Here is a 10,484-nt window from a genome sequence, read left to right as displayed (position 1 = left end):
TATCCCACCGGGTCAAAATCCCTTCTCATTGGAAGCGTCGGCGAGGGAGACGACGACTTGAGGCCACTAGACTCGATGGCTCGATGAGATCCCCTGCGAGACAGAGGCAAGGCAAGGCAACCGGGATGGCGGCTCGTGGCGGAGGTGAGCTCGACGGTAGCTCACAGGCGGCTTACCGCAGCAGGTCAGAGCAGCCGTGAAGACTCATCAAGCGGTTTAGAAAAGAGGGCGGTCGCACGGGCAGCGCATCCGAGCTAGCGAGTGGGTGGCTTAGGAGACCAGCGCGACGGGGGCGGCCGAGTCGCGAATGCAGAGGTAGATAAGGCGCGAGATGAACCGGTGAGGCCATAGTGATTGAAGCAGTGGAGGGCCGCGACGGCTCAGTCGATGAGGTGCGTCCGCTGTAGCGGCTGGTCGGAGAGGCGCGACCATGGCCGGTTCAGCGCGACCACGCAGAGCAGCAGGAGGTGAGCGAGGTTTAAGGCTGCAGGGGGCGATGTAAGCCAGCAGCCCACAGCGGAGGCGAACAACAACTTTGACATGGCGGATCATCATGGTGGCGTCTTAGTGAAGCGGCTTGACGCTAGTAAAGGGGCGACTTAAGGTGGCACGGTCGCGATAGCCGAGTGGTGCCGACGGCTCATCAGAAGCAGGCTCACTCGAGAGGAGTCCCAACATGGACGGGCGCGGAAAAGGTTGGCGAAGTCCGATGGTAACCCGGACAGGAGGCGACTCGGACAGGAGATAGGGCGGCAGCGGCGACTTAAGGCTGGTTGACGCGAGGTGGCTTTCCACAAGGGCGAAAACAGCGGCGGAGGCGCGAGGCACCGCGCGGCTCAATTAAGTGGCTCGGGGCCATGGAGATGTTGGCCTGGCACGGTCGACGGCGGCTCAAGGTTACGATAGCGCGGTGGCTCATCGCAAGGATGAGACGGCGACTGAGGCGCACGACAAGGCGAGGCAACTCAAGGCCGCAGTTGGGCTTGCAGTACTGCGGAACAGGGGTTGGCCCTCAGCGAACGGCGACTCAAGGCCGCGGAAGTGATGGCTCCAGGCCGCGGACGGGCGAAGCGGTAGTATAAGAGCGGTGACTCGGAGCAGCGCAAGGCTGTGACAACATCAATGTGAGGCCGCAGAGCGGCTTGGAAGTGGGTGGCAGCAGTGGCAACTCGCTGGCGCAGGTAAGGCCATGGCTGTGGAGGTGGACCGATCAGGCAGCGGAGGCCGATGGCTTGGCGTGAAGCAACATGATTCGACATGAAGCAGCAGGATGCGAGCTGCGGTAGAGGGTACGCCGGTGGAGCACAGCCGCGGCGGAGGAGGCTTCTTGCCGAGGCGGGTGAAGGCGGCCCGAGGCCACAGCGGCAGGCGACTCGAGGCGATGGATGTAACACCCCCAGTGTCATGCTACAGTAACCCTCTATGATTAAGCTAATCATTTTGCCAAACAGTGCTTAATCACCTTTGTTCAATATCCCATTTGAAATTCGAGTCAATTCAAATTCAAGTGAAGTTTGAAGTTTCTCAAAAGTTGCTAGAAAAATGCTCATAATTTGTCAAAATTCCATAACAATTATTTGTTAAGGAACACAACATCACTTTTGTGCAAAGATGAGCATTAGCAATTATAACAGCACCAATTCAACATTTTTAAATGCTATCCTATTTATGAAAAATAGCAAATGAATTCTTATGGTCTCCAAAATATTTGTGGCACTGTCTAATATCACCAGAGAATAAAAGGGGCACTTCCCATATTTTTCCTAACTAAATAGCATGCCTAATATTTTCTTACCCATCTCTATTTAAAAATAGTAATAGAAAAGGCCCCTGACCCCCCAGGGCCTAACCCACCCGGGCTAAACCCAACAGGTCATCCGGCCCAGCCCACCATCCCCTGTCGTCTTCCGCCCTGTTTGGCCGACCGAGCGCCCGCGCCCGTCGGTCGTAGCCTGACCACCTCGCCGTCCCTGTCACCGAGGCGATAAGGTTGCCGCCCGCGGACGCCTCGAGTCCTCCCCCTCACCTACCGCCACTCCCGCTTCTCCATTCCCCCCTCTCCCTCGCTCTCTCACTTGCCCTTGATCTCGTCCGAGCGCCACCGTGGCTGCGCCACCGTTGTCGCCTCGCCTCGCCACCGTGCCTATCAGCTCCGCCGTTGTCGACTACCTCATCCCCGTCCGCGAGCGCAAGCCGGGGAGCACTGCAGGTAGCGGATCGAGCCGCCCTCCTTCCGCCTCTGCTCCGGCGATCCCCTTCGACCCCGGCGACGCCTGCTGCTGCTACTAACCTTCCAGGGGCTTTACGTAGCCGCCTGGTGAGCCTCGCCTCCCTCCCCTCCGTCTTCCCACTGTTGCCGCGCCCGTAGGTGCTGTTCCCCACATGTTCGAGCTCGCCACCACCGAGCTCGTGGCCGGCCATGTTCCGGTGACCGAACGCCCGCGCAAGCGTGTCCATCATGCTCGCCCGCACGCGTAGATGTCGTACGTGCTCAGCACCGCTCGTTTTGCTCGCCATTGCGCCGTTTGTGAGCTCGTTGTGCCTCGGGTCTCCGCCATCCATGTCGCTGGCGACAACTCCGACCATCCCAGCTCGTGTGACCACCCGTGTTGGACGCTTCGTTCTGCACTCGTTCGAACACAAGTCACGGCACACGATTTGGCCCTCTGTAGCAAAAATCCCGGCGAACTCTAGCGAGAAACTGCCGCGGACGCGCTTGCCGGAGCTCCTCCGGCGCCGGCCCTGACCCGGTATAGTGTGGGGCCCGCCCAGTGCCGCTGAGAGTGGGCCCCTGCGCCCCTGTTTGACCGCGTTGACCATGGTCAACGCGGGGTACTATTCCCCTACTATTGACTAACGGGGCCCACACCCCTAATTGTTAGTCAAACATTTTTAGAAATAAATTTAATTAGTTAAACTAATCAGTCACTGACACGTGGGGCCTAGTAGCTATTTAACCTCAGATTAGTTTAATGTAAACTCTGTTAATTAACAGAGGCTGACATGTGGGACCCACTGGTTAGGTTTGACCTGGTCAGTGCGGCTGTTGACTGCTGACATCATCTCTATGTCATGCTGACATCATTTTCCTTTTCTGTTAATTCTGTTAATTTAAATAATTTCAGAAAACTTTTAAAACTTTAGAAAATCGTAGATATTAAACTGTAACTCGGATGAAAATGTTTTCTACATGAAAGTTGCTCAGAACGACGAGACAGATCCGAATACGTGGTCTGTTTATGTGTCAGATGCCTCTAACTATCTGAACATGGAACAAACCCCCTCCGGTCATCTGTCTCACATAGGTCCAGAACCGGGAATACCTTCTCGGTTGAATTCCCCTTCACCTATTTCGTGTAGCACTATGTTAGGTTGACCCTACTTCTGCGTATCGTCTTGTCATGCTTAGTGTTGCATCTGGTTGCACTACTGGAATCAGCTTCTTTGCCGTCCTCCACGGAGGACGGCAAAGGCATGGATGCCGGACGACAAAGTCCTTTGCCGTCAGCCAGCGGACGGCAAACCGTCCGGCTAAACACGTGCCAGCAAAGGCCTTCTTTGTCGTCCGCTTCATAGAAACGGACGGCAAAGGATTGTGCCGTCAGCCATCCGAGGCCAGTAGACGGCAATGACGACGGACGGCAGCGGTGTGAGGTGAGAGCCGTTAGGGGGTTAATGGCGTTCTTTGCTGTCCGCCAGCCGATGGCAAAGAGGCAAAGCTCTTTGCCGTCCGCTGACGAACTGCAAAGAGCTTAGCTAGGGCAGCACTGGGATGCTGCCACATGGCTAGCTATGGCGTCGGCCAGCAAACGACATAGATGGCCCTATTTGCCAGGCCTATTTGGTCACTTTGCGTCCGCTTGCAGACGGCAAAATGACCAAATAGGCAGCCAGTGTTGCCAGTTTGCATAGGTGACTGCCACGTGTCCTCTTTGCCGTCTGCTAGTGGACGGCAAAGAGGCTACACATCCCCTGTTTTTATTTAAATCCAATTAATTAGACATGGTTTCAAACACAGATATACATGCATACATATCCAACAGCATGTCCAACAACATATTTGATCAAATCCAACGACATAGTTCAACAAAGTCCAACATATCCATATATATATAGATAACCACAAACAAGTTTCCAACAACATATCCATATAGACATACATATCCAAACAAATTTTCATAAATAAAAAGGAAGCACCAGAAGAATAGTACACTCCATGAATCGAAGCCTTCCTCGTGTAAGGCAAATCTGCAAATTTGGAAAGATGAAAGTTAGAAGAAGAAGTAGTAGAAGAAGAAGACTAGTTAGAAGAAGAAGAAGAAGAAGATTTTTTTTCTCTTTCTTTTTCTCCTCTCCTCTTCTTAGAGCTAAGCTAGGTAAAAATGTTAAGTGTAGGTCATTTTAGAGCTAATCTAGGTAAATAGGTCATTTTGGAGCTTACTAAGGTTATTATGTCATTTTCGAGGAAAATAAGCTAAGTCTATATCATTTAGGACGTAACAAAGATTATCATCCCATTTTTGACCTAAGTATGCTAAGTATGTCATAAATGAACTGAATAAGCTAAGTATAGCTCATTTTTTTATATAACTTAGGTAATTATGCCATTTAGAAGGAAAATAAGCTAAGTATCCATTTGTAAAGCAAAACATTAGAGAAAACTTACCCTCATCACAACAAATATGATGAAGATCGCAACTAAGGTAACAATTGATCCAACGGCATAATGATACCAAGCCTCATTATCAATGGCATATTTTCTAATCTTCTTAAGCTTCAGGCGCATTGCATCCATCTTCAAGCGCATTGCATTCATCTTCATCTTGTGATCATCGATGACATCGGCAACATACAACTCCAATGTCATCTTCTCTTCTTCAATTCTTTTAATTTTTTCTTTCAAATACTCATTTTCTTTTTCAACTAAATTTAACTTCTCGACAAGAGGGTCGGTTTCAAATTCCGGTTCACATACCTCCTAGATTAAAATATATCTATGTCAACTTGATGGCCATAATTGTCATAAATGCAAAATGCAACAAATAGTTATGAAAGAGAATTTACCACATCTGAATCATAAAGTGGGCGAGGGCCGACGGGGACGGAAATCAAGACCATGGCACTATGTATAAGAAACAATCATACAAAGTAAGAAAATTATACATACCAACTACATAAATCATACAAAGTATAACATAAAAATTTGAATACCTAAGAATCACTATCGGTAATGACGTGCTCATCATCTCATTAATAAATGCATCATCATCATCACTATCGGTAATGACGTGCTCATCATCATCATTAATAAATGCATCATCATGTGGAAGGCCACCTTTACGTAATCGTTCAAGCATTGACAGGTCATCTGCAGCAGTAACTTGTTCTTCTTCCGGATCTTCTTGTTCTGGCTCAGGGTTTGATTCACTATTGTTGTCTACTTCAATGTTCTGGGGTGGAGTAGAGCATTTCTTGAAATGTTTTTTGGCAAGACATGTTTCTTGGAAGAATTCTCCTTCGTCATATGTGTCTTGGTTAATGTGACGTTCATAATCCTCTTCATTGGGGGGAGGTGGTCTAACACGTGGCGGCACTTCATAAACGACATCCCAACCACTGAGATTTGGATCACTTTGACAGGCCCACGGTAGATAGAAAACTTGGGTTGCCTGTTGAGCCATAATATAGACATCGGGAACATCCAAATGGGTGCTTTGTTTGATTTCGACTAGCCCTATATGTTCATGAGTCCTTCTAGTCTCCCTGGGCTGGAACCAATAACATCTGAAGAGTACGACGTTTGGTGGGTTATCACCATAGAATTGAAGTTCATAAATTGCTTCAACTCTTCCATAATACTCGACACCTCCTTCGCCGAGAGTAGAGACACAACAATTTTTAGACTTTCGGTCAGCCATATATAGCTCTTTGCCATAGGTATGAAAGCGATACCTGTTGATGTCATAATTGTCAAATGAACGGACCTTATAGTCAAAACCATTAGCTACTTGTCTCAATTTGGCATCCATAATCTCTAAATTGGCCTACAAGTTTAATAAGAAAGGATTGTTGCATTAGTCACAAATTAGCCAAAGAAATGAAAGGGTCTAATGGAAATTACCGTTTTTTGAACCAAGAGATGAAACCGAGATATTCGCCTCCTTACTTTGCCCGAAGCTCATACTCTTCGACGGAATCCTTTTGGATCACCGCTCCATACGAGAATATGGCGACGTATCGACTGCATCAAATATCCAGGAACAAGAGCAGTTCAAAGAAATTAGAAGTTGCGAAACAATGTAACGAGATATTACTCGATGTACGGCCGCACTTCTGTTAGGTTGTTAAAGAGATACAACGAAATGGTCTTCCATTCTTCAACATCCAACGATACTGGTTTCCAAGCGCTGGATGGTGCGAGACTCCCTTTGAATAGGCTGAGGTTGGATTGACCCTTTGTAGGCTCGTCAGCATTATACTGAGGCTTCGCATTGTGCAAATGACGATTTTTGGCTTCGTAGTGTGCTGTCACGAAGTTTGACGCCTCCTCAGTGATGATGAATGCCTCGGCCATCGATGCTTCTATTCTATATTTATTTTTACATTTTGCTTGAAGCGTCTTCTGCATCCTCTCAGTTGAGTAGCACCAATGATTTTGCATGGGCCCCCCAATCGTGCCTCGGTCGGGAGATGCAAAATCAAGTGTTGCATTGGATTAAAGAAGCTTGGCGGAAAGATCATCTCTAACTTGCAGATCAACTCCGGCGCCAACTATTCCATTTCTTCTAGGAGGCCAGGTGATAGTTCTCTCGCATAAAGAACACGGAAGAAATAGCTTAGCTCTGCCAGTACTAGCCATTCATCCTCAGGGATGAAGCCACACAACATCACCGGCATTATCCGCTCTATCCATATGTGCCAATCATGACTTTTTAGACCAAATATTTTCAATTTATCAAGACTCGCTCCCCTCTTTAGATTTGCTGCATACCCATCGGGGAACATCAACTGCATTTTCACCCACAAAATAACTTCCTTCATAGCTGGCCTTCCAAGATTGAACCATGCCTTTGGCTTCTTCCAGTTCCGCTTTCCTTTCGGTTCTTGCATGTTTTGAGCGGTCTATCATAGAGCTCCTCTAGATCGTCTCTAGCCTTAGTATTATCCTTTGATTTCCCCTCTATGCCGAACAATGTACCAAAAATGGCTTCGGCGATATTCTTTTCAGTGTGCATCATGTCGATATTGTGTGGGCAAAGGAGGTCTTTGAAGTAAGGCAGATCCCAGAAGCATGCCTTGTGAGTCCATGCGTGTTCCTTATTATACCCCTTGAAATACCCTGGATGCTCTGGATCTGGCTCGAGAGCGTTTATCTGATCTAGGGTCTGTTGGCCTGTCAACGCAGTGGGGCAGAGTGTTTGACAACTCTACCTTTCATGAAGTTCTTCTTGTCTTTCCTGAACTTATGGCGAGGATCTAGAAACTGTTTATGCAAGTCGAAGCAACTATACTTGCGCCTCGCCGTCAGCCAACGAAACTCAAGAGCTCCCGTGCATGTGGGGCACGGGAACCTTCCATGCACACACCAGCCAACGAATAGCGCACACACCGGCAAGTCATGCGTCGAGTACATGTACCAGACACGCATTATGAAGTTCTCTTTGCTAAAGGCGTCGTATGTCTTGAACCCATTATCCCAAGATTCTTGCAATTCGTTCTTAAGCGGCTGCATGTACACATTCATATTTTTCCCCGGATAGTTGGGCCCTGGAATTATCAACGTCAGGAAAATGTTCTTTCTTTGCATAATCTGATGGGGGGGGGATTGAGTGGAATGACAAACACAGGCCAACAGCTGTATGGGGCTGCCATCTGACCAAACACACTAAACCCATCTGTGCTGACGGCGACTCGAGGATGCCTTGGATCTGCCGTTTTTTCCTTATGTAATGCATCGAAGCGCTTCCACGCTTCACCATCCGATGTGTGCACCATCATCACATTCCCATCTGCATCTAGTTCAGTTCTTTTGCCCGTTTTGTGCCATGTCATCTTTCTGGCCGTCTCTTTGACCATGAAAAGATGTTGAAGTCTTGGTACGATTGGCATATACCAAAGAACATTAATGGGTATTTTGGTCCGCGTCTTCTCACCCATACCGTTGTCTACCACAACATACCTGGAAGAATTGCAAATGGGACAATAGTTCAAGTCCTCATACTGAAGCCTAAATAAGACACATCCTTTCTCACATGCATGTATATTCTCATAGGGCATCTTAAGAGCATGAAGGATTTTGTCTGACTGGTACATGTTTGGAGGTAGCACATGGCCTTTGGGTAGAAATCGTCCGAAAACTGTCATCATCGCGTCGTAGCATTCTCTGCCCAAGTTGAATTGAGCCTTCAAAGCCATTATTTGTGAGATGGCATCCAACTGACAAAGCTCAGTGTGCTCGTGGAGAGGACATTTTGAGGACTCCAACATTTCAGTGAAGGCTTTTGCAGATTACTCCATCTCCTCGTCCGAGTCCCGAGCATCGTCAAAGTCTTGCACCATGTCTGTAGTCCCGGTACCATGCTCGTCGGTGCAACGATGAACCACCTCGGCTCTGGCACGTTGGGCAGACTCACCATGTAATGTCCAGACCATGTAACCAAGCGTAAAACCAAACTTCTGCAGGTGTTTACCCATTTCAAGCTCGTCCCTCTGATTATAGTTGTCGCACCGGACACAGGGGCACCAACTAAATTTCTGGCAATTTGCAAATGCGGCTCTAACAAACCCCTTAGTTTTTGCTAACCATTCCTCGGTCCAAACATACTGACTAGTGTAACTGGTGTACATCCACGCACGATCACTCATATTGACTTGCTACTGGACACACAAGAAATCTATACATAATTAGGCAAACCAACTCCATCAGTTAATGGAGTTTGTTAGTTTTATTACGTCCATGCAACCTACATGCTAATAGGTAAGGATAGGTCGTAATCCCACCCGAGTATGTGTAGATCGGGTTCGTTTTCCCATGCTCTACTCTAGATCTGACGCAAAATTTCGGCAGCACCTCCCCGCTGTTCTCCTGATACACGTCTCGGCAATAAGCAGAGAGGATGTGTACCCGGAGAACAACAGGGAGGCACTGACAAAATCCTGCATCGGATCCAGAGCTGAGCATATGGGAAAACGAACCCAATCTACACATAGTCGGGCTATCCATGGATAACGTTGGACAACTTGAAAGAATCATGATTATAAATATGCAAATGCATGCATATTTATAGATGTAACCCTTCTGAACGGGAGACGCATAGTGGTTACGCATACTGATGATTGACACCTATAGCTAGGAAGTTTCATCGGCACGAAGATCGGAACAGAGCAAATGAAGGGGGGAGGAGGAGATGTCATTTATGCTCACCAACGAATGCAGGGGCGGAGCTCGTCGAACACTAGACCCTCGCAACGACGAAATAACTGCATATTTAAATCGAAAGATGAGTAATATAGCAACTATTCGACACCAACGGTCACATGTACCTCGCACTGATGATACTTGCTATTTACGGTACCATCGACACCGAGGAACCCTCTAACCCGCCCGTCCCTGGGTAAACTAAATAGCAACTACCATTGGTGCAAGGTACATGAGGCGGTCGACGTTGAACACTAGATCCACATCCCACAAGTGAAGCCAGCGCCCGACGTCCCACAACAATAGTTCTGGTGGCCGATGATGGTCGAACACCTTGGCAAATTTGTCTGGCAGCCTCTGCGATGAAGATTAAAGCCAAGTTTTGAAATTTTCAAACAACCAAACCGACTTGAGTTAATTTGGGTGTTTCAAGTTTCAACACTTAGCTTTCAATCGTCATCTCTGAGGCTGCCAGACAAATTTGCAATGGTGTTCGACCGCCATTGACGCCGAGAACTGTTGCTGCTGGACGCAGGACCCCTGTGTCACTTGTGGGACGTGGATGTAGTGTTCGAAACCGATGGCCACATGTACCTCGCACTGACGATACTTACTATTTAGGGTACCATCGACACAGAGGAACCCCCTAATTAACCCCCTAATTTGCAATGGTGTTCGACCGCCATCGACGCCGAGAACAATCGACGCACGGTCGACGGGTCAGCACTCGGACCAGGGGTTCTCGGCAAGGGAGTTGGGACCGGCGGGACCCACTGGCTCCACCATCTATCCCCTCGGCATCCCTCTTCTTTTTCCCTTTTTCCTCTTCTTCTACTTATTTTTCTTTTTTCAGTTATTTTCTACTTCTAACTATCTAAACCTAAATCTGGCAATAACCTAATCCTACCACTAAAACCTAAACCTAAACACAAAAAACAGTAAAAACAATCACCTTGGGTGGCGGGGCCGGGGCGCCGCCGGGGCGGCAAGCCTTGGGCGGCTCGGTGGTGGTGGAGGAGGCGGCGGGCGCCGGGGCAGCATGGGTGGGGCGCCGCCGGGCGGCAAG

Source organism: Triticum dicoccoides, chromosome 3B (genome assembly GCF_002162155.2).
Source record: "Triticum dicoccoides isolate Atlit2015 ecotype Zavitan chromosome 3B, WEW_v2.0, whole genome shotgun sequence".
Classification (NCBI taxonomy): domain Eukaryota; kingdom Viridiplantae; phylum Streptophyta; class Magnoliopsida; order Poales; family Poaceae; genus Triticum; species Triticum dicoccoides.
The sequence above is the reverse complement of the archived record's forward strand: the minus strand, read 5'-3'. Positions refer to the sequence as shown.